Source organism: Eupeodes corollae, chromosome 1 (assembly GCF_945859685.1).
Source record: "Eupeodes corollae chromosome 1, idEupCoro1.1, whole genome shotgun sequence".
Classification (NCBI taxonomy): domain Eukaryota; kingdom Metazoa; phylum Arthropoda; class Insecta; order Diptera; family Syrphidae; genus Eupeodes; species Eupeodes corollae.
In genome coordinates, this window is record NC_079147.1 from 279,834,550 (window position 1) to 279,858,529 (window position 23,980).

General features: G+C 32.8%; 1 protein-coding gene and 1 long non-coding RNA gene across 2 annotated transcripts in view; one reads left to right on the top strand and one right to left on the bottom strand.

Moving 5' to 3' along the window:
• The window catches only part of LOC129938517 (uncharacterized), a 111,853-nt gene that overhangs the window by 82,305 nt on the left and 5,568 nt on the right, over positions 1-23,980 (top strand). The window lies entirely within an intron of this gene.
• LOC129938518 (uncharacterized) lies at positions 3,848-4,727 on the bottom strand. Its single transcript, XR_008780473.1, has 2 exons — positions 4,224-4,727; positions 3,848-4,104 (listed from the first exon to the last, which is right to left on the bottom strand). It is a non-coding gene; the product is annotated as an uncharacterized LOC129938518 (long non-coding RNA).

Below are 23,980 nucleotides of genomic sequence, written 5' to 3' on the forward strand. Positions count from 1 at the left end.
TAAATTTTATATAATATACTGTAACGTAATACCAAAGGAGTATATTTTTTGAAAAAAAAATCCAACTAATGTTTTTTTTATTAATAAAAAAAATAAAAAAAAATTTGTCACCTCGAAAATTTTACGAATATAAAATGATTTTATCTCCAAAACAATTTTGTGCCACGAAAAATAAAGTTTTTAACATCTGGTCAAATTTTGAGAAAAATCGAATTGACAGTTTTTTCTTTATATAAAACCAAGCATAGAACAATAAAATTAATGTGATGTGTAAACTCTAAGTTGGAACAGAAATAATGTGGAGACGCGACAGAGTTTTGCTGTGATATACAATAATCAAATACACTACCGATTTTTTTTGTAAATGTTATCGTCTGGCATTTTAAAGGATTAAGGTCAAGACTATTTCTTACACACCAAAATGTGAAATGAAAAAGAGGCTGGGATGCGACCCACACCGATAACTTCCCATCCCGTCTGTCGATTTGTCTTGCTTAAAAGTTTGTCTATTTGTACTAGTATCAATTTTACCAAATTTGAGTACTATTTTTTGTAGATTTTTTTTTATGAAAAAACGGACTGTTGGATTTTTATATGAAAATCATTGAATATTGAAAACAATATTTTCTGTAAAATAAATAAGTTTGAAGCCAATATCTAAAATTTTTGAAAAGATATTTGAGTCGAAAATCAATTTTTAACAACTTTTATTATTTTTTTTTTAGGTTTTTATTTTTTGTAAAAAAACTGTCAATTCGATTTTTTTCAAAATTTTATCGAATGTTGAAAACAATATTTGTTATAAGATAAAATAAGTTTTAAGCCTTAATTTCAAGTTTTTAAAAAGATATTTGAATCGATATTCAATTTTTACCAACTTTGAGTAATGATTTTTTTTTAGATTTTTATTTTTTATAAAAAAAATTGTCAATTCGATTTTTCTCAAAATTTTATCAGATTTCAAAAACATTGTTCTCCGTTGCTCAAAATTGTTTTGGAGATGAAATTATATTTTAGTCGTTAAATTTTGGAGGTGACAAATTTTTTTTTTCTGTTTTTTTGATTTATAAAAAAAACCGTTAGATAGATTTTTTTCAAAAAATATACTTCTTTGAGATCACGTTACAATTTATTATATAAAATTTAATTCAAGTCTCTAGCGTTTTTAGTTCGTAAGATATTTAGGGTTAACCAAAATGTTCACCTTTTTTTTAAACTGATATGGTAAAAAAAACCACCCACGCAATGTTCTTGAGAGCCCTTTCTGCATCTTTCTGCCTTATTATCTGTATAACAAAATTTATTTGGAGTCGATATCTCTTCTGGTTCCTGAGCTATGGACAACGAAAAAAACGTCGCGAACGTACGGACGTACGGACGTACGTGCGTACACACGCACGCACAGACATCTTTCTAAAAATCTTTTATTTCGACTCTATTGGCCTTGAAACGTCGAGAAATGTCAAAATTTTCAATTTGACAAATCGGACCCATTACAATAACTTCCTATGGGAAGTTAACAATGTCGGCTTGCAAAAGTATAAGATTATGAGTGGACTTTATTATCTTCAAAATGTTCATGTCATCAGCAAAAATGAGAACTTCACTAGAGCGTAGACATGACGATACGTTGTTAATAAACAGGATGAACAGAAAAGGGCCAAGATGGCTTCCCTGGGGAACACCAGATTCAGAAAAAAAAAGGTTCAGAAAGACAATTTCTAAATTTTACCTCATAGGATCTGTTTTTAAGGTATGATTTGATCCAATGTAAGAAAAATGGTGGAAAACCAAGAGTTTTGAGTTTAAATAAAATAATTCCGTGGCTTAGTTGGTCAAAAGCCTTAGATAAGTTAGTGTATTCATAGTCAACTTCATAAGCTTGTTCTAAAGCGTTTGAACATATGTTTGAAAATGTGAGGAGACTTGAAACGATTGATCTTTTTCTCACAAAACTATGTTGCTGTTGGCAAATGTGTGTTTTACTTAGAAATGCTACACTTTCACAAATAACTTGTTCAAACAATTTAGGAATGCAGGTAAGCTTTGCAATGGGCCTGTAGTTTGTTATATCCGTCTTATTACCTTTCTTGAAAATTGGTATTAGGAATGACTTCTTCCACATACTGCGAAATTTTCCTGTTTAGAGAAAGTTTGAATAAGAACGTTAGGGGTTTATTACACTTTTTTTAATACTATCGGGGACATACCATCGGACTGGCTGAGCAGTCATCATTCAAAGCGGATAAAAGATCAAGGTCCGTACTCTATAGCACGGGGATGTGACTACAGCTACAATTTGCGAAAAGGAGGGAAGATTATGAAAATATACTTCATCAACTTCTTGAGGGCTATTAAGAAATAACTCACGGAAATTTGTTAATTTGTTGCGAACGCGTTACAGATAACAACAGTTTTATCTAACGAAAGGTTGTTGTATAAGTGAAGCTAACTGAAAAAGCCATTTTTTTTTAAGTTTACAAATTTCCAAATTTTTTTAGGATTCTCTTTCAAAGAGGTACCTATATCAGTAACATAACAAGCGTATAAAAAATTAGAAAGAGACTTTAATTCATTAAAAAATTTAACATACACAGAGAAGTTGATTGGAGACTGAGTTTTGAGATACGTTTTCCATGCCTTATTTCTTTTGTTTGGAAGTAAACGCAGTTCTTTCGTGTACCAAGGGTGGTTAAAGTTAGTATTTCTTTATTTCTTAAAAGGTAGATTTTTTTCAAAACAATTATTAAGGATCTTATAAAAAATTTAACCTGCTTCGTCAATATTAGAAATTGCTTAATTATTAGTAATTCCAGAAAAGGTTAAATCTTCAGACAACAATTGGAAATTGGCTCTTCTGAAGGCAAAATTATCTAAACAATCAAAGGAATTGCTGTGTTCAGTAAGGGGACTACTAAAGTCAAAAAAAAATGTCTAAGGGGGTGATATTTATCAATATTATTAATTTATGATCTAGATTCTAGAACAAAAGTACTTATAGCGTCAGAAGAAAAGACTAAATCGAGGATTCGATTTTTTGAGATTTTAATACAGCTTGTTTGTCAGTAAGAAGGACTTTGCCGAGAAGAGATAATTCCAATTGTGAAGAAGAGAGAGAGGCTTCAATGCAAGATTCGTCTTCCGATGGAATCCAGTCAATGTGTGGACTGTAAACTTTTTGGAGGAATATAAACGTTTGAAATGAAAATAGTCTTTGTCTGTACCATTATCCTTACACATACCAGTTCAATTGATAATGCAAATGGAAAAGATACAGATGAAGAGGAATATGTATTTTTTACCTCTATAAAAACACCTCCACCTAAATCCTTTGTATTACCAATATGACGATCGTTGCTGAGTAAGTTCTTTAACTAAAGTCTGCAGGCCATATATTTCTTTTTCAAATTGAATCGAAGAACGTGGGATTTGTTACTAATTGAAAAGAAGAAACAAATCTATTTGATTTATTGATCTTAGTACACCTAATGGATGAGCTACAAGGTAATTTTTGCAAAGGTAAAATATTTAGATTTTTGCAAATTCAATAAATGTTCTTTAGCTTTTTTTAAAAATGCTCCGAAATTGGCGGAAATTCATTTTGAATACTTTTACGCCAATATTACACAGTTTCCTTAAATCCATTTTACAGAAAAGCAATTTTTGAAATTTTTATAAATTTGGTTACGATGTCAATAAAAAAAAGTAAAACTAGTTTTGGAAAAACTCAATAATGAATTTAAAGAATCGAAACCAAATTAACTAAACCGTATACACACCACTATTCAAATATTTTTTAAATTTCAAGCACTTTAAAATAAAAAACACATGACAATGACACAAGCAATGACATTTTTTCGTGAGACTCATTTTAATAACAAAAACATATTAATAAATCTTTGTATTCACACATAATTTAAGTATTTTTCTTTACCATTATCCATCGATAATAATAATTTTAGTAAATCAAAGATCAATTTAAAAGCCATTCGGCATCGGTGGGCCTGATTGTCCTGGAGGACCAGATTGGCCTGGTTGACCAGGCATGGGCATTCCAAAATCTTCAGGCATCGGGGGCATTTGCGGCATATCAAATGATTGTATCTGCATAATTAAACTTATATTAATGAACTTTTGAACTTTTCAGGTCTTGTATTAAAATTCACAGAAAATATTAAAATAAAAAAACTCAGTTGTTTTACACGATCCATCAAAAATCTCACCTGATTTTTGCTTAATATCGGCACAGAATCCACAATTGATAAAACACCCAATATAACAAGTAATATATTGATAAAAATGATTAAATTCATAACTCCCTCGAACGGTTTAACAACTTTAAGTATCAGAATCTATAAACCCCAAGCAATTGACCATATTCCAGCAATTTGCAAATTATTTTATATGTAACCAATAAAGTTAATTACGATTATATGATTTTTATTTATTTCTATTTAATTGTGTTGCTAGTTTTTTCCTTACGAAATTTGTGAGTTTAAACTAATCACTTAAATAATATCCGACATGAAATCTTTAACGCTTTGAAATTAATAAATAAACCTCGTTGAGTTTAATTGTTTAGGTGCTAGAATTAGCGAATAGCAAGCTTTACATTTATTCATAATTGCATTTTAAAAATTTATCTGATTTAAACAAACACGAGAAAATATCATTTATTACATTTTTAAATTAGGAAACAGTTTTGATAAAATCAAAAATGGTTAACAAGAAAAATTTAATTAGTTAAAAATTATCAATGACAAATTGTTGATTGTGTCACTATGACATTTCCTCTATTGTGTTTAATATAATAACATTTTTTGAACACTGAAATTCAAAGTAAACAAAATGCGATGCAATAGTTATTAAGTAAAGTAACAAAATTACTAAAGATTGGAAAAAAGTATTCATAACAAACAATTTGTTAAAACAAATTGAAAGAAATTCTTTCGAAAGCTCAGAGTTCATTTTGAGTTTTAATTGATTTCTGAATGTCAAGAAATGATCAAAAGCACTAATGTCTTGAATTTAAGCATAAGAAATTGCTTTCGATACTCGAGATAAAGTCAAATCCTTATCCACAGTAGGATTTCATTTCACCTTTCATCAGCAGTGATTCTATTGCGGATTTTGTATTTGTTATTTACATACATAAATCTCTACTGTACTGCGTATGGGTTTTCCACAAAAAAAAAACACAGGTAATGTGACTTTTAAAATTCATTTAAATCTTTAGATGAATCTGAAAATATTTTATTTCTTCTTTAAGCAGAAACAACAAACAAACTTTTTTATATTATTTTACAAGTGAGCGGCCTTAATAAAAAAATTAATACAGTTATGGCCGAAATAATAGTAACAAAACTCGTAATTATGATTATCCCGCTTGTGTTAAGAAACAAATCTACATTTTAACAATTTCATTTTAGTGGTAAATATTTTTTTAATGTACCTAATTTGTAATTTAAAAAAAAGTAATATTGGATGTCAAGATTTGTAAGTTTATTTGCAGCAGGCTTTATAAAAATATTAACACTTTATTTAAACTTTTAAAAAAAACAATAGATTTCCACTTTTAATTGTTGATAGATTATAAATGGTGAATTTTAAGCTATTATCTTTTTGGCAACACTGGTTTAAACACTCGAATATCGGACGTGGTAGGTCGAGCAGAAAATAACTCTTGACTTGTTTCTTACCTCTGACCCTGGTAAGTACACTATTAGTGTTCTATCTCCTCGAGGCACTTCTGACCATTGTGTCATATCAGCAAATTTCTAGTGTTAAAACTTTCCAGTTAAAGAAAGAGCTCCTAAGAGAACCGTTTGGCAATACGAGAAAGCCAACTGGGACGATCTCAATAATTACTTCAGGATCTTTAACTGGTCACTATGCTTCCTCGATAGTGACATTGACGCCAGCACTGACATGATCACAAGTTTGATTCTCATGGGAATGAGAACTTTTATCCCGAATAAGGTTAAAAGCATCAGACCTAAGGAAAACGCATGGTTCGATGCGAGCTGTAAAGAGGTTATTAGGGTTAAGAAGGTAAGTTTCCGTTGCTTTAAAACTAATCCAACTGAAAAAAACCGGAATAAGTTCAAGCAAGCCAGGAAAGCCTGCAACGCCCATATTCGACGGACCAAATTTGTACATAACCAAAAATTACGGCAAAAATACTGCAATGTCCCAAAGGCAGTAAACCTTTTTTGTCATTTGTAAAAAATATGAAGAATTCTTCCTCTTTCTGAAGAGGTGTTCTTCGCTGGCAAAACCACTGCGTAAGCGTTTTTATCTGTCCTACTCCTCAGGTCTCGCTCCGAGCGGATGGAAAACCGCATTTGTACAGCCTATTCCCAAAAAAGGCGAATCTTCCTCACCATCTAATTACCGACCGATTGCACTTACGTCCCTTCTTTCCAAGGTCATGGAAACGCTGATTAATTATCAGCTCAAGAAATATCTTGAAGAACGAAAGCTTCTTAATGACCGGTAATACGGCTTTCGTAGCAATAGGTCCACTGGTGATCTCATGGTTCATCTCACCGAACAGTGGAACAAATCTTTACATAGTTTTGGAGAAAGTAAAATTAGTGCACTTGATATTTCAAAAGCATTTGATAGAGTTTGGCATCAGGCTCTCTTATCGAAATACGTGCTTTCGGTTTTTATGAATCCCTCCTTCATTGGATTAGTAATTACCTTTCTAATCGTTCAATACAAGTCGTATTGGATGGATTCAAGTCTGAAAACTACAAAATAAATGCTGGTGTGCCCCAGGGCTCTGTTCTGTCTCCAACACTCTTTCTCTTTTTTATTAATGATCTTCTGTCTGTAACATCTTATCCAATACATTGTTTCGCTGACGATAGTACTCTTAGCTTTTCATATTCGTTTTCAGACTCACATCCCTCTTCTTCGGTTGTGGAAATGCAACGACAAATTATGACAAGCTCATTAAATTCCGACCTAAACAGCATTGTACAATGGGGAATAAGAAACCGCGTGGAATTTAATGCTTCGAAAAAGCAATGCTTTCTTGTATCGTTAAAGCGAAATATACTCCCCTGCCATTATCCATAAAATGCACTTACATCGAGGAAACTGAACATCTCGATATTCTCTGTATGTGTAACCCCAACCACCTTTTGTGAACGATCACATACTCGATGTTGCCAAAAATGCCGCAAGATGTTTGGGTTTTCTAAGGCGATGCAAGAAGTTTTTTTTCCCCTCTGATCTGGGAAAAAGACTTATATACGTCCAAAGCTTGAGTATAACTCCCATATCTGGGCTGGTGCTCTTGCAACTTACTTAATCATCTTGGATAGTATTGAACGTAGAGCATTTAGATTGATTAGTGATAATACCATCATAAGATCATTTACGTCACTTGAACATAGTCGAAATGTTTCTTGTCTCACCCTTATTAACCGTTATTTTAATGGTTTATGCTCTAAAGAAATAGCCAGCTGCATTCCTCCCCTTAAACAGATCAACCGTAATACTTCTAGGAATGTTCATCAGTATACCCTCGATCCCAACTTCGGTCGTACTGTCAAGTATAGAGATTCGTTCTTTAGCCGTACTACGTGAATGTGGAAAAAAAAATTTTGGTGAATGGGCTCTTGGAACGTTTGCTGAAGATCCACTTTTTTATCGAAAAATTGTGTCCACGGTCAATTCGCCACCTAGATCGTGCGACTGTTTGTGTGGCTATGTTAAAGTATGATATCTACAGACAAGCCCGCTTCAATTGACGCATTGAAAGACAACATTGAAGCATTGAAAATTGAGATACCGGCCGAAGTGTTGGAAAGAGTATGCCAAAATTGAGCTAAACAGATGAACCATTTGAGGGGCAGTCAATGTCAACATCTACATGAAATAATGTTCAAACATTAAATTATATGAACCGTAATATAGATTCAAATAAAGATTTAATGAATTTTTTTTAATTGTATGTATAAATCACCCTTTATATAATATTATGTTTGTTCTTTCTGATGCAATTAAATTAATTATTAAATTCAAATAGAAAGTCCGATTTGTAGAATTGAAAATTTTGAAATTTCTCGACGTTTCAAGGTCTCTAAAGTCTTAATAAAATATTTGTATAGAGATGTATGTAAGTGCGTGCGTGTGTATATACGTTTGTACGTCCGCATGTCCGTTCTTTTTAAAAGCTTTTTTTTGTCTTCCATATCTCAAGAACCAGCGGAGACATCGACTTCAAATAAATGTTGTTATTCAGATAATAATGCCAAAAGATACAGAAAGGACCCTCAAAAAAATTGAGGGGATGATTTTTTTTACCATTGGATTGGGGTTGAATGTTGAATGACGAACAAGCATTTTCAAATCACTCCAAATAATTTTTTTAACACTTTAAAGTTCATTCCTCACCTCTTTTATGTGCCTGTTAGAATGTTTGTTGTCAAAAGTGGCTATGTAACTTCTACCAAAATCTTAGATATTAAAAACGATCTTCAGCAGAGAGTGGTTAACTCGCCGAACTTGTTCAGCATTTACACCAGCGATCTGATAGGTAGCTCAAATCAGGCAATTGCGTACCTCGACGACCTTATTGCATACAGAACCGCCCAAAAATTAAGGCACTTTTGCAGAGTGACAAGATATTGCGATGACTGGAAGTTGAAAATTAACTTTCACAAATCCAAACTTATTCTGTTGAGGACTCTGGAAAAATCTAGTGATCTTGGCAACAAATTGACAGCCACTGGCGAACAAAAGTGTAGTAAAGTACCTTGGAATCTAGTTGGATCAGTATTTGTATTTCGACAGACATTTAAGTGATATTCTGCCGAGAGCTAGGGGAGCTATTGCGCTATCAAAACAGTTGTTTATTAGCAGGCCGTCTTGACAGCAGGGTAAATGTGATTTGCTAAATGGCCCTCATCCGCCTGATCCAAATGGAAATGGTGCTTTCCTCAATAGAGGGCTGATATAGGATAGGTAGCTAATCTGTCACGTCAGCCGTAAAACTGTATGTAGGCTACCCCTTTACAGACGAGACAACCTTTGAACCGCAGAGATAGGGTGAAGAAGTAGAACCAGTTTTGGTGGCAAGTCGAAAACGCTATATAAAGTTTGGCCGACTTACATAGGTTTAATGTTTAAGTTAGTTATAAAACACAGTTCAAAAAAGCTTAGAAATAACTTCGAATTCAGTTCTGCGACTTTTTTAAAGTGGTATTGCTTTATTTAAGTTAAAAAAAAAAGATATACTCAAAAGTTTGAAATGCTCCTATTGTTTTGACCATTGCTGTATATTGTGAAACCTACTTCAATAAGTCGGTTTTTTCTTGCTTTAACATCATCATACAGAGAATAAACTTTTTCACTTCCTGGAAAGTGCCTTCCCATCAAACTTCGTGGACGCACCTTCATACATAATACCTCTATTCTCAGATGCAAAGTTGAGCATCATATCAGCGACTAGCTTATGTTCCGTTATCTTTCTATGTCTATTTGACGGCTTCTTCTTTAACTTTTGCTTCTTCTTCTTCTACATCAAATTCCAATCAGAACCACACGCAAAATATATACATATATATCTTTGGTAGCTTCAAGATATCATATCCCTCTCACTTTGATCCTGGCTATGGATCACCATCATCATCGTCGTGTTGTCATTAAGCAAATAAAATTAAAAGTTTTCAATTTGTATTAATGAGTTGTGGTGTTTGAAACACTCAAGGAAGACTATAGGACGAGCGACGGATGGAACAAACGATATAGTGATAGTCCAGCCAGCAGGAGCAGTCAGCTCAGCTGTAGCCGTAGCTGTCCAAAGCTATCATACCAGCAATAATAGCCATATATAGCCAATATAGCCACAGGAAAGGATATGTACATACTTTCAGACGCACCAACCATCTATTCATTCATTTCATTTGGGTTGGGAGTTCTGGGATTGGTATTGGGATTGGAAATGGGACTAAGGAAAGTTTTATGTATAGGGAAGGGTGGGAGAGGGTATAAGCTGAACAAATGGAAAATTACACATGGATGATAAAAATCAATCGTCACGTATGAAAAGAATGTTGCCTTAGCTCATTTTGGCCGAACTGCAACAAGGGGATATAACTGTATGTATAAGAAAGAAAATTCATTTTCAAATTCCCATCAAGCTTGATTGATTACGTGATGGTGAAAGTTTACCAATCGATGTTGGCTATATATATAATATGACCAGTTCTAGAACTGCTCAATCAATTGAGGACATTGTTATATACGAGTAGGTATAAAAATAGATATACTCAAAAAAAAGTATAGCAAAACAGTAAAAGAAATAATGCTCCATGTCTTAGCTATGACTATGCTTCAATAAAAGTAAATTTACTGAGCCATAGACTTATAGATACTTTGTTGATGATGGGACATAAGTTATTTACATCATCAGAAAACAAAATCCAAATCTAAATCCAGATCCAAACCGCATTTTGTTCGCTGTTTTGCTATGATGATGTGTATCGTTTTATTATGGGTATTATTATAGGAAATGATTTTATTGTTTTATGGGAAGAGTATTTACAACAGGTAAACAAACTTGAAATAAATACGTAAGAATAATGGGGATTTGAATTTTTTTAAATAATTGTATGTTTGTAAAACAAAAGTTACTCATATGCCCGAGCGTACTTTTTAAAGCAATTTTTTTTAATAAATACTCCAAATCAAAATTAAAGAAACGGGAGCTTATCTTGCATTTTATTGACAACAATTTATTTCAATAATCTGTTAAGGCTCCACCGCCAAATCAGTTTTTTATTAAATTAATAAGATTCTATAAAGACGTTAACAAACATACGCAAAAATTTTCTTACACTTTAAGCGTGAGCCATTCAAAATGTTTTGAACATTTTTAAAAAATCTAATTTAGGATTTAACAATTACAGAAAGAACACAATATTTGAACAAAAGGCATTTCTGGTGATGGCTTCTTTTGAAATTTAACGCGTAAGAACTGCCTTATATCTGGAAATTGAACACATCAATAAGTCCCCGTTAAATTATGGTTAGTGCGTTGGACTGTCATGCCAAAGGTCTTGGGTTCGATCCCTGTATATATATCTAGAGTTTTTTTTCACGGGTACTGCCTCTTGCGAGAAATTAAACAAATCTCCAAAAGTAATTCTTGTAATGGAAAATATATTCTCAAATTAGAAATGATTGAGCACCGGTTTTAGCTGATGTGATTTTCAATTCTTAATATCATGCCTTAAAATGAAATAAACATCCATTTTTACTCGTTTTTTGTATATCAAATCCAAACTTTTCACTTACAACAACCTTTCGTTAAATAAAACTGCTGTTATCTGTAACGCTTTCGAAACAAATTTCCGTGAGTCAGTTGTTAATAGCCCTCAAGAAGTTGATGAAGTATATTTTCATAATCTTCACTCTTTTTCGCAAACTAGCTGTAGTCACATCCCTGTGCTATCAAATACGGTCCTTGATCTTTTATCCGCGTCGGATGATGACTGCTCAGACGATCCCGATGGTATTCCACCGATAGTACTAAAAAAGTGTAGAAATGCTTTAGTTGAACCCCTTACGTTCTTATTCAAAATTTCTCTAAAACAGGCAAGTTTCCCAGTATATAGAAGAAGTCATTTCTAACATCAATTTTCAAGAAAGGTAACAAGGCGGATATAACAAACTACAGGCCCATTGCAAAGCTTTCTTGCATTCCTAAAGTGTTGGAACAAGTTGTTTGTGAAAGTGTCGCATTTTTTAGTAAGAATATCATTTGCGAACAGCAACATGGTTTTGTGAAAAAAGATCAACCGTTACTAATCTCCTCACATTTTCAAACATATGTTCAAACGCTTTAGAAAATGGTTATGAAGTTGATTTTGTGTGTATATATACTGACTTTTCTAAAGCTTTTGACCAACTTAGCCACGGAATTATTTTATTTAAACTCAAAGCTCTTGGTTTTCCACCAAGCTTGGATCAAAGGGGCCGTGCAATATCGCCGAGCGAAATAACTCCAAATTTAAGCATTCGGCCTTATTTCACTTTAGCAAAGTGAAATAATGCCGAATGCCAATTGGGAAATAAAACCGAAAGAGAGCAAACAGAGAATTCGGTTTAATTAAACTTTTGAAAGGAATAGAATAGAATAAACAGTCGCGTCGCGGTCGGTTGTTGATGAAAAAACAATCACTTTAGTAGCTTCAGTGAATTGAATGCAGTGTAGTGTCGGAGTAATATTTGAACAATTTATATTTATTAAAAAATTAAAAAATGAATCATAATCATTCAGATTCGGTGTTTTCCTACGAAATGTTTGAAAAGGCAGTAAGCTTGTTTCTGTACCAGAAACAAAACCATTGTACAAGGTAAAATCAAGCTCTTCCTTGTGTAAAAGGTACATGTGCTGCGCTAAAAATTGCAAAGCAAGTAATAGATTTCGGGAATGAAAAACAGTTGCGAATCCCCAAAGTAAGTGCTCCTCACAACCACACAACACAAGATACAATTTTTGAAAAATTAAAAGTTGTGAACGATATTAAAACCGAATATGCTAAGGCCTCGATTAAAAGAAGCGGAATTCGCGAAGTCTTCGATGAAGATTGCAAACGCGGTGAAAAAAGTAAGCCTTACTGTAAGTAAGGTACAGTTTGGGAAAATAAGAAGGCAATTCATCAATATTCGAAATAACGAATTTCCGAAAACACCAACATGTGCAACATAAATTTCTCGTATGTTTAAAGATCAAAGTTTAATGCGTAGGTTCGGAATGTCACGTTATATGATAGTAGCCAACAGTTTAATAGGGGTACTGTAATAGAGCCTACGTTTTCGTACACTGTTTTATCTCACCTTCTATGATTGCGGAAATAAAAAAAACTTCCGGAACAAAATCCAAGGATCTATCTTGTTGATGGGACATTCAAAGTTGTTCCAGCTTGTGGCTATAAGCAACTTTTGATCGTTAATTTTTTCCATGATGATCATGTAAGTAGCTATTTTTAGTTTTACAAAATTTATAATATACGGAGGTTTGCTTAATAACTTTTACTCCACAGACATTTCCTTTCATCTATATATTGATGAGTAATAAATGTGAAAATATGTATTACCATGCATTTCAATACATAGAAGCTATTTTTTTTTTTTAAATTGAAGCCCAGTGCTTTTGTAACAGATTTTGAAAAAGGCTTGACGAATTCATTAAAAAGAATTCATGCATCTGCTGCAAAATATACCACATGCTGGTTTCATTTTTGCCAAGCAATTAGAAAAAAATCTGCGTGATTCACTGGATTGAAGCAATATTTTTTACTCTTGCAAGACCAAGCTCAGCAAAGAGAAGTCAGACGATCGGTATAGAGAAGTCATATGAATTGAAAGTTTCAATATTGATAGTATTAAAAAGTATTCACATGATGCCTATGTATGTACATCTACAGCATCAAAGTTAATGGTTAAATATTTCAGTTTAATTTTTTGAATGGAACTGAAATATTCTGTAATTAGCCTTGATATTGTAGATGTACATAATTAGGTATAAGTTCTATACTTTTTAATTTCAATCAATACTGAAACTTTCACTTTACGTTACTTCTCTTAACTGATGTTGGTCTTACCAGAATCATTAAATGAACAAAATTTTGAAACAGAAATAGTAATGTTAACATATCAATAAAATAACAAATTTATTTTAAATGTGAGGAGTAAATGTTTTGTTAGTTCGGTTTTATTTTGCAAGAAAAATTAATTATGTATTATTTATTTTGGATAAAATAAAGTTTTTGAAAACCAGTTTTGTTAAAGGCCAAGGCTTACTAAAACACTGTTTTTTTTTTTGTACTTCAAAGTATAGAAAGTGTCATTGACACCTGGAGAAATCTAGATCTCAATATTTTTGGATTTTTTTAGTAAAAATGCTAGCAAAATCTCAAAATACATAGATTTGAGACTGAGATGTAATCAGAATTTTGCATAGGACCAAAATTGAAATAAGGCCGAATTTCAGAATTCGCTCGGCGTTATTGCACGGCACCTGGATCAAATCATACCTTGAAAACAGATTGTAATAGGTAAAATTTAGAAATTGTCTTTCTGAACGTTTTTTTTTGCTCAATCTTGTGTTCCCCAGGGAAGCCATCTTGGCCTTTTTCTGTTCATCCTGTTTATTAACGACGTATCGTCATGTCTAGGCTCAAGTGAAGTTCTCATTTTTTCTGATGACATGAACATTTTGAAGGTTATAAAGTCCACCCATAATCTTATCCTTTTGCAAGCCGGCATCGATAGTTTCACATTTTGGTGTTGGAAAAATAGCCTTGCTCTTAACCCTTTAAAATGCCAGACGATAACTTTTACTAAAAAACAAATTGCATATCACAGCAAAACTCTATCGTGTCTCCACATTTAAAGATCTAGGTGTTTATTTCTGTTCCAAGTTAGAGTTTACACATCACATTCGTTTTATTGTCAATAAGGCAATTTCTATGCTTGGTTTTATAAAACGCTGGGCAAAGGAGTTCAATGATCCCTATGTTACTCTTTCTTTGTACAATTTCCATGTTTGTCATCATCTTGAATATGCATCGCAAGTTTGGACTTCCTATTGGGAAATTTATAGAAAACGTATTGAATCAGTTCATAATTTCATTTGCTTTGCCCTAAAGGGTCTTCCTTGGGATGATCCTTATGATCTGCCTCCCTATGAACATCGTATTCTGCTTCTTCAAATGCAGTCTCTTCATCAAAGGCGTGTTAGTAACGACTTGAGTATTTTTTCATCAACTTATTAATGGCGAAATTGATGAACCTTATCTGCTATTTTGTGTACATTTAAATTAACGAGGTGGAACTCATCACCTGCGTACTTTTGATTTTATACATATTGACTTCCATAGAACTAACTATGGGAAGAATTAAGCTTTAAGTCGAATGAGCATTTTATATAAACTGTTATCGATAAACTGTTCATAGATAGATTTAAATTTAAATAAGGTCTGATTAAAATCATTGTTTAGAACCAGTGCTCCACTATCGTAAACGTCTTTATTTTATTTTTTGTTGTTCTGTATTAATTCATGTAAAATGTTAATAATATTTTGTATTTTGTGCGTGTGTTATAGGCCTTATTTGTATTTTTATATTACTAACAACTAACACATGCACTTATGATGTGGCTCTGATCGTAGTATGAAGCTAGCTATAAGCTAACTACTTTCTTAAATTCTGAAGTGTTAAAGATATTTTCTTAATTCTCATATTTACTTACTTCTCTAGATTTCCAAATTTAAGGCATCAAAAACGCTTAAGGTTCTGATTTCTGAACTTTGAAACTCTCTTCACGTTTTACTAAATAGAATTTACTTCTTTAATGTGTTTCACTTCCGAATCTTTTTTAAACTATCGCGCTTAAGAGAGATGAAACGATGAGTCATTAAAATAGCTGCGTTCTGTTTTGTTTGGATAAGTAAAATTTTAGATACATTATTGAACGAGTGGGATAGCTAAATTGAGATAGCTGTCAGAAAATAAAAACAATTGAAGCTATCCACTGAAAGCAGGTTAATATTTAGACTTTGATGCATACAATGATTGTTGAATGTATAAGTGTCAAAACTCATTACATTCACTGGACGAATTATGTATTGAAAAAGAGGGTGGGATGCGACCCACAATGACATTTCCCATCCCGTCTGTCTATTTGCATTGCTTAAAAGCTTGTAGGTATTCGTGTTGGGTTAAGAACAATTGTTAAGTTTGAAAATCTAGTTTTTTTAAATAGATTTTTAGTCGAAAAAAATTTTTACAAATTTTAGTAGTATTTTTTAAATTTTTACAAATTGGATGAATTAAATTATTTTGAAAGATATCAAGAAGCAAACATCAATTTTTACCAAATTTGGGTATTATTTTTTGTAGGTTTTATTTTTGTATTAAAAATGGACTATTGGATTTAAAAAAAAAAAACTACTGAATATCGAAAACAATATTTCCTGTGAAATAAAAATAGTTTGAAGACAATATTTTTAATTTTTAAAAGCTTTTTGAGTCGTAAGTAAATTTTTACCAAATTATTTGTATTATTTTTTTGTTAGGTTTTTATTTTTTATAAAAAAAAATCTATCTATTAGATTTCCCTCAAAATTTAACTGAGTTTTGACAACCATATTTTTTAATAGATAAAAGTAGTTTAGAGCCAATATCTCAAAGTTTTGAAAAGATTTTTGTGTCGATAATCAATTTTTACTAACTTTTGTTAAATTTTCTTTTAAGTTTTTGTTTGTTGTAGAAATAAACTGACAATATACATTTCAATATACAGTTTTTAATTAAAATAGTAAATTAACAAAACAAAATAAATAAAGAATACGATTACTCAAAAAATAACACAACATTAATATTCGTTTTTTTTACATACTTATATTAATTTTTTAATTAATCTTTGTTAACATTGATTTTAATATTTTGTTGGATACCCTTGATTGGATAAAACTCCGTCCAGTCGCTTGGGCATGCTTTTATAATTTTTTGAAGGTATTTAGTACCTGCACTCATTAACGAGACAGGGTTTTCGCGAACTCGACGACCGACGGTCCAATTCATCCCACAAATTCTCGATCGGGTTAAGGTCTGGAGATTGTGGAATTGTTTGGATAATTTTTGAACAATTATACAGAAGCCATTCCTTTACAACATGCGCCTTGTGCTTCGGGTCGTTGTCCTGGTAAAATTTGAAATTCCTTAAAATGCCCATTTTCTTAGCTTTTTCCCTTACATTTTTTTTAAGGATCCTCAAATATGTAGTGTTCCTTATTCAATATACCGTCGATGAATACTAAATTTCCCATGCCTCTTGCTGAAATGCACCCTCAAACCATGATGTGCACGCCTCCATGCTTGTTTACTTTTTGGTTGACCCATCTGCGTCTTTGGTTCGATACTTCCTTCTCTTTTTTACCTCCGAACAATATCACCGACAGTGTTTGGCTTTATGTTCAAAATATCAGCATTTTTTGTTTGTATATTTAACCTTTATTATGGTGAAAAATAACAAGGTTTCTTTTTTCAAGGCTTGCATTTTTTCCTTTGCGCCCTATGATTAACTTTTCAAATGAAACCAAACGATCTAACACTTAATTGTTTTAAAAAATATATGCAAACGTCTAGTGAACACTTTATTATAACGGTTCTCTTGAAAGACAAACTGTTAATCGGGGCAAATGTCAAACTCAACAAAGAAAACGAATATTAATGAAGCGCTTACATGTGTTCTTTTTGCGTTATTTATCGTATATCTTGCAGTTAAGCGATTGCACCATTTTTTTAAATGAAATATTTAGAGAAGAATATACTCATTTAGAAAATAACAATATTAATGACACTCATTGTACTGTACATATATCTTTTTTTATTTGACAAGGAACTTTTTTTCATAAAACATTAAATGGAGTTATGCAGAAAACTGAAAAAAATCAAAGAGTAATAAAGTTCAGCTTTCAGTTGAACGAAAAAACATGATCAACTGTCATTTTGACATATCGACGGTTAACTATGACCTCCTTTGTCGCATTTTGCAAATTTTGCAGGAGACACAAAAAACTGAATATTTTCTCAAAACAAAAACGTATCGTAATGAAATTTGACAGAGTTTTACCAATTTTGAATCTCTACTATGTGAATAAGAAAAAAGAACTTAGGAGATAAACTCGTAGTCTTCATCCAAATTGTTTTTAACACGAATTGATAAATCCTGACAATCATTTTTGAAATTGAGCTTTACTTTCATTGTTCCTTGGTCATATAAAATTGCTTTGATGTCGGTTACTTCTGGGTCACCTTGCTTTTTACCAGGTCGAATAGATGGATAAACAATGTTTTCGGTAAAGTCCTTGAAGAAAGTATAGTTAAGCGAAAGGACTTCGTAGGGATTTTTTTTCTGGCGTCTTTAGAAATCTTAATGTGATCTGATATCAAATGTATGGTCGTGTTTTTTAATTTTCTTTCAATACAGCTGTGAACTGACCTTTAGTCAAATATTTCTGCGTAATTTTGACGCCAAATTTTTTTTGAAAAATGTAGAAGCCCATTCGAAACAATAGCATTACGATTTTGGAAAGTGCGACCGTCCGAATAAATTATTGTGGGATTTTTTGAAGCAGTATGGAACGTCTTTCCAAATAATCCTATATACAGGACATGAAACAGGATGCAACTAAATCAGTATCGATTTCTGTGAACCAAAAGCATGTTGCTTGATGACTCTGCAGGTTGAAAATTGTAAAATTATGACAAGACAGCTTTGTTTTGTAATAGGCAGCGCTAACACTCAATTGGGGGCTTGTTTTTGTTGCTTGTAAATCCATTGTAAGCACGATAGCTTTTCCATTTTCTGCCATTTTTTTTTTCGTTTGCCATTTCCAGCCTTGCTTGTTCTTTTAATCGAATGTGGGATTCATATTCCAGTAGTTGTTTTCTGTCGGAATTTCGTGCAAAGATCACATTGATCTTTTTTAAGCTGAAAAAGGGATATATTCATGCTATCAAATACTTCTCGAAATTTTTTTCTGCAATGCTCTTTACAGAAATCAAACAAACTTTGTTGGGATACAAACTGTGGCTCAAGAAAAAGCTTCGATGAATCTTTTCTAGAGTAATGTGATGGGAGCTTTGGTAATTGTTAAAAGAAATTCTTCAAAAAATCATTTTTGTTTTTTCTTTCAGAGTTATCATTAGTCATTACTATCATAATATTTCTTGTAAACACTGGAAGCATGCATCGAAAAGGAACTTTTTTTAACCAAAAGTGAATGGTATGATCTCCAATACACATTGTGTTCATAAACATTTGTCGACAAACTTGCAACTTTGTACCAAAAAGGGTTTATTTGTGAAAAGTGTCATTTGGATTAAAAGTTATACACAAATGTTGCTACCTTTTTCATTTGAGGCTAAAAAATAAAAAAAAAAACCTTAAGGCCTTCTTAAATGCTCTGAAAAAATCTGCCTTCTTGAAACTTTCAATTGTTGGACGTGGTTGCAAACGAAAACTTTCCGTTGTGACCATTTTAGTCCAAAAATTTTTAAAAATTGAGGTCCTATTGGCTTCAGTAAACGTACTACAGAATCGTTTTGAAGATTTTTACAGTATTCGGAAGAGCAAGAAGCACCAATGACTCTGGCTTTTTGAATTGTATCTTGTTTAATAATATTATTTTTCCTTGTAAAGCCAAGGTATTGAAGTCCTTGCATTCGAAGTAGCTTGTTCTTATTCTGTTTCGAATTTGAATCATTGGTCTTTTTACTTTTAATTCTTGCATTTCACATACTCACAACCGTTTGACAAAATGTTATCCGCATTTTCTGGTACTTGAAGATCGAGCGGTGGATCTAATGTTTCTTCATGTAAAAGCTCATTGTTTTCTATAGTTTCTGATGTATTATTAAACTCTAGCTGTATAATCTGGTGTTCATGCACTTCATCCACTGATCCCATATCAAGACACGACTCGTTGTGGCTAGGAGTTGTAGAGGCTGGCTCAATGAACATTTCATTGGTTCTGGAAAAAATGCTGTTAACCGGCTCAATAGTCATTTTGATGATTCTGGGAAAGATAGAAGCCGTTTGCGCCCGCGCCATTTCGAGGCATTTCTTCCCTCGAGAGCACATTTTGCTTTTAAATAATAAATTAAAAGAGCATTCTAAATCTATAAATTAACTAACCTACCAAGAAGGGCTTAATTTGTGGTACGACGAGTCATTAACTTATTTAAGAACTGAAATAAAAAAATGAAAATTTCAATACAATACAAGAGAATATCTCCTATCATACTTTGCACAAGTTCTGTGAGTTTAATTGTTTATAATTGCAATAGAATCGAAAAACTTTATAACTATGGTACTACAAAAACACTAATTTCTTCAAAAAACAGAAAAAAAACTAAAAAAATACTTACATTAAATAAAATATGAAGCAAAAACTTCTTGTGGGTCCTTGTGCCAGCAAAACAATGAGATAAATGTGATGACAGGAGATATTTTAGGCGCCAAGATGATAGGACTATAGGAGGTATTAAAAAATGACAATAACAATATTTTGACAGCTGCTGGAGACATAATGAATGCGTTCAGCGATGCAGATGGTAATTCTTAAAAAAACTACATCAAAAAGTGATTTTCACAAAAAATGTTTGTTAGGAGGTATTCATAGTCAACCGTCGATATGTAGACTTGACTTGATAGTTAGGGAGATTATTTTGTACTTAATTTCCAGCCAACTTTCCAATAAAGTTGCCTTAATTGGAAGGCGATTTGTTGGCATCTGGCCAATCAGTTACTTAAAACTTGCTTTACATTCAAGTTTGCGTTCAACTTTGGGTTGTCTCTGAAAATGCGTTATTCAATTTTGGTTAAACATACCCAATATTATGGAACAAGCTTTCAAAATTTAATGCGCCAGACGGTGTTAAATCAGAAACTTATGAAACAATTCATTGTATTTCATTCCTATTTCATAGGTTTAATATCGATGCTCGTACTCAATTGATCTTATTTTGTTTGCCATTTTTTTTAATGTTTATCGTATCATTGACGTCCTTATTTACATACGTAAAACGTATCTGTTTGTTACAAATAAGTTGTAGCTTTCTAAAAAAAAATGAAACGACTGAATAGAGTTATGACTTATGATATTAATGAATAAAATAATTTGCATTATAACAAAAAATAAATATCAAAACACTCCCACACAATACGATTATTATATTCATATCTTCCAAAAATGATAAACTACAACAATGTTCTTCTTCGTCCTTTGAAGTACAAAGAAACATTATTTTGTGTATCTTATTTCTCTGCGTCAATCAATTGGATATGGAAATTTTACAGAGAAAATATATTTAATCAGCTAAGTGGAAATGAAAAACTTCTTTATGTTTTCCTTTCACATTGCCAAGCTTCTTTCTCAACATCATCTTCATCAGCATCGTCATCATCATCATCATTGTTATCCTTATACAACAGAGTCATGATCACCAATCTCAGTCAATGTTTTCCATTGTGGACGAGCGACACGACCAGCGACGACGTTCTGAATCTTTTTGGAACAAGAACAAGAAGTTATGTCTCCCAAAACCATGCCGGTCCTATGGTCGGACGGACGGTCGGTCGGTTGGTCGGTTTGCTAATATAAAATCTGCATATTTTTCATTTATACCCTTATACGAAATCGTCCGAGTGGAGTAAGGTCTTCGATGCTGCTATCTGCTTCCGTTCGTTGGTCGATATGAATCACTTAAATAAACGAAACTTCATCAAATATTCACAAGAATATATTTAAGAAAAGTACAAGAACTCCTCAAAATCAGAATCCTTTTTCCTCCCGCCTTACTCGAACTCGAAACCATATTCAGTCATTCATTATATGCTTCACACGAACGAATTCATTGCTGCACTTTATTCTTAAAAGTAATCCAATTGCAACAACTATTAACGCTCATCACACTAACAGTACTCAGAGCTATCTAACTGATTCTCATTTGCCCCTGTGTTCCTCACCCTTCCAGAGTTAAGCCATTTTGACATTTTCGCCTGTGAAAACGCCCGCCCTGTAGAAAGAACGGATTCTGTTGATGTGACATGACATAATGACAATAAAACGAACGAGACCAAAGAACCCAACCAACAACAAAATTGTGGAAAAAGAAAAGGAAAAACTATGAGAAAATGAATAAGATATATGTAGTTGGGGTTCATCATAGAAACTTTACGGTAAACTTTTTAAACAAACAGAACTGTGGTTTACTTAAGAATAAGACATAAAATATATGTTTGATTGATGATGAGTCTGGAAATGAAAATGGTAATGAAGACATTCATCATCGGAACGGCCTTAAAGTTGGTACACATTCTGTCCTAGAAGAAGAATATGAACTGCTCTGTTGGAATGGAAAGAACGATATGATGACGATGAGATGGAAAGAGTAAAAAAAAAAAAAAAAAACTCGAAATATGTACATGCATAGACGGAATCATCGTTTTCAGTCCGGAGGAGAATCAAAACTTCTGTTTTCATAGGCTGAAGGAAGCCGTTTAGTTTGTTTTAACTTCTTCCCTCGAACAAGGATGAACAAAATAAAAAGGACAAAGAGGTATAGATGGGTTTAGGTATGCGGCAATATAGCAAAAGCAAAAAGCTATGAAGAAAATTTACATATCCTTGAAATATTTAGTTGTTCTGATGAGGGAAAATTAAGGTTTGCATAAAAATTCTTTTATTTGTTGACCAAGTTTTGGAAATTAATTTTCAACATACCTACCAACCTACCCACCTAAAAAAAAATTATGACAGAATGGCTATTTTGATTCATAATATATTACGGGCTTGATTTACCCTTGTATATAACCTTTGGATAGAAAAAAAAAAACGGAGTATTAAGTCGACGCGTGCCTTATGACAGGGTTTTTCATCGATTTTCTGTCAAAATCTCATGATTTTTTTAATAACCAGCTTTTTAAACCTTTCTATTATTCGGATATTGGATTTATATTTGAGTTCAAAATTATTATAAGAGTTTTTTAGTGTGGCTTTTGACATTCACGGAATACAACTAAAAATCACACTACATGAAACTAAGGTTGTCAAAATTAGAGGTACACTAATATCTATACAATGACAAAACAAACAATTCCATTCGTGTTCAATTCGCCACAAAAAATAAGCAAGTTTTAGACAGAAATCTGATTTTACCCATTTAAATATTAATACTGAAGCTCGTGGTATTGTCAAAGTTGGAAAGTACGAAAACAACACACAACTACAATGCGAAGTTAAAGTCGAAGCTGAAGCGCAAGTTGGATGACTCATACTGAGTCCATTTCCGACAATTGAAAATTTTTGACTTAAGATTTCAATTTTTATCGTAAACGTCCTAATGTAAACGTCCTTTGCTTCAAAAAGCGCGTTTTTAATGACAGCTTCTGTTTCTATCGTTTTTTAAGCTTCAATCTTTACAAGTCGTTTTCGGGTGGTAAGACCAAATTAATTTAAAGTACTGACAGCGTTTCCCTTTGTAAATAAGAAATAAATTGGGTGGCGCAACAGTCCGTTGAGAACTAGGACCTAGTGACTTACAACTATCAACCATTCCTGTGTGCGAGTACTGTTGTCAGGAATGGAGAGGACCTACAGTTTTTCTTTTTAAGTCGAATCCGAACGGTAAATTTGAGAAAGAACTTCTCGTGACAAGAATTACTGCTGGAGAATTTGTCAATTCCTCGCAAGAGGCGGTACCCGTGAAAAAGACTTTAGATGGCATAGGAATCGATCTCAATACCTCTGGCGTGATAGTACAACGCCCTTTTTTTATTCATTTTTATTCATTCATTCTTAAACCTACCTTAAAGCTAGACAAACAATCATAAAACTAGACTGATTATCCATAACTTACAACTAACTTAATGGTCCCATACGGACACTCTTAGTTAAACTATAACACTAACTACTAATGCCTTTCGGCCCTAAGATCTATTTTACTTCATTTACATTTTTTTTTTTGTGCCACCATGCCTACTCTACTTAAAACTAAACCCTAAGACTATAAAACAAGTATGTTAGCCGGCCAAGGCTTTAAACCCCACCCCGACTACCCAATATCAAGTGCCGATTGAAGCCACCAAAACTGGTTCTCCTGCTTCACCCTATCAGTTCGGTCCCGTTCGGACACAGCCCTACTGAACCGAAGGAGCTCTGCTTCACCTTGTGCCATGAAGTTTCGATTGTATGGGAGTCGCCTATCCACGGTTCTTCGTCTGACGTCGTAGATTAACGGAACTGCCAATCTATCCTGTATCAGACCGCATCTAAAAAGAGGAATGCCTCTGCTCAAGCGTGCACTTTCAAAATACTCGTCGTTCGGATAGAACGCCCCGAAAATTAGATTGTTGGTCGAAGACATAGCTCTTGCAATGTGACCTCTA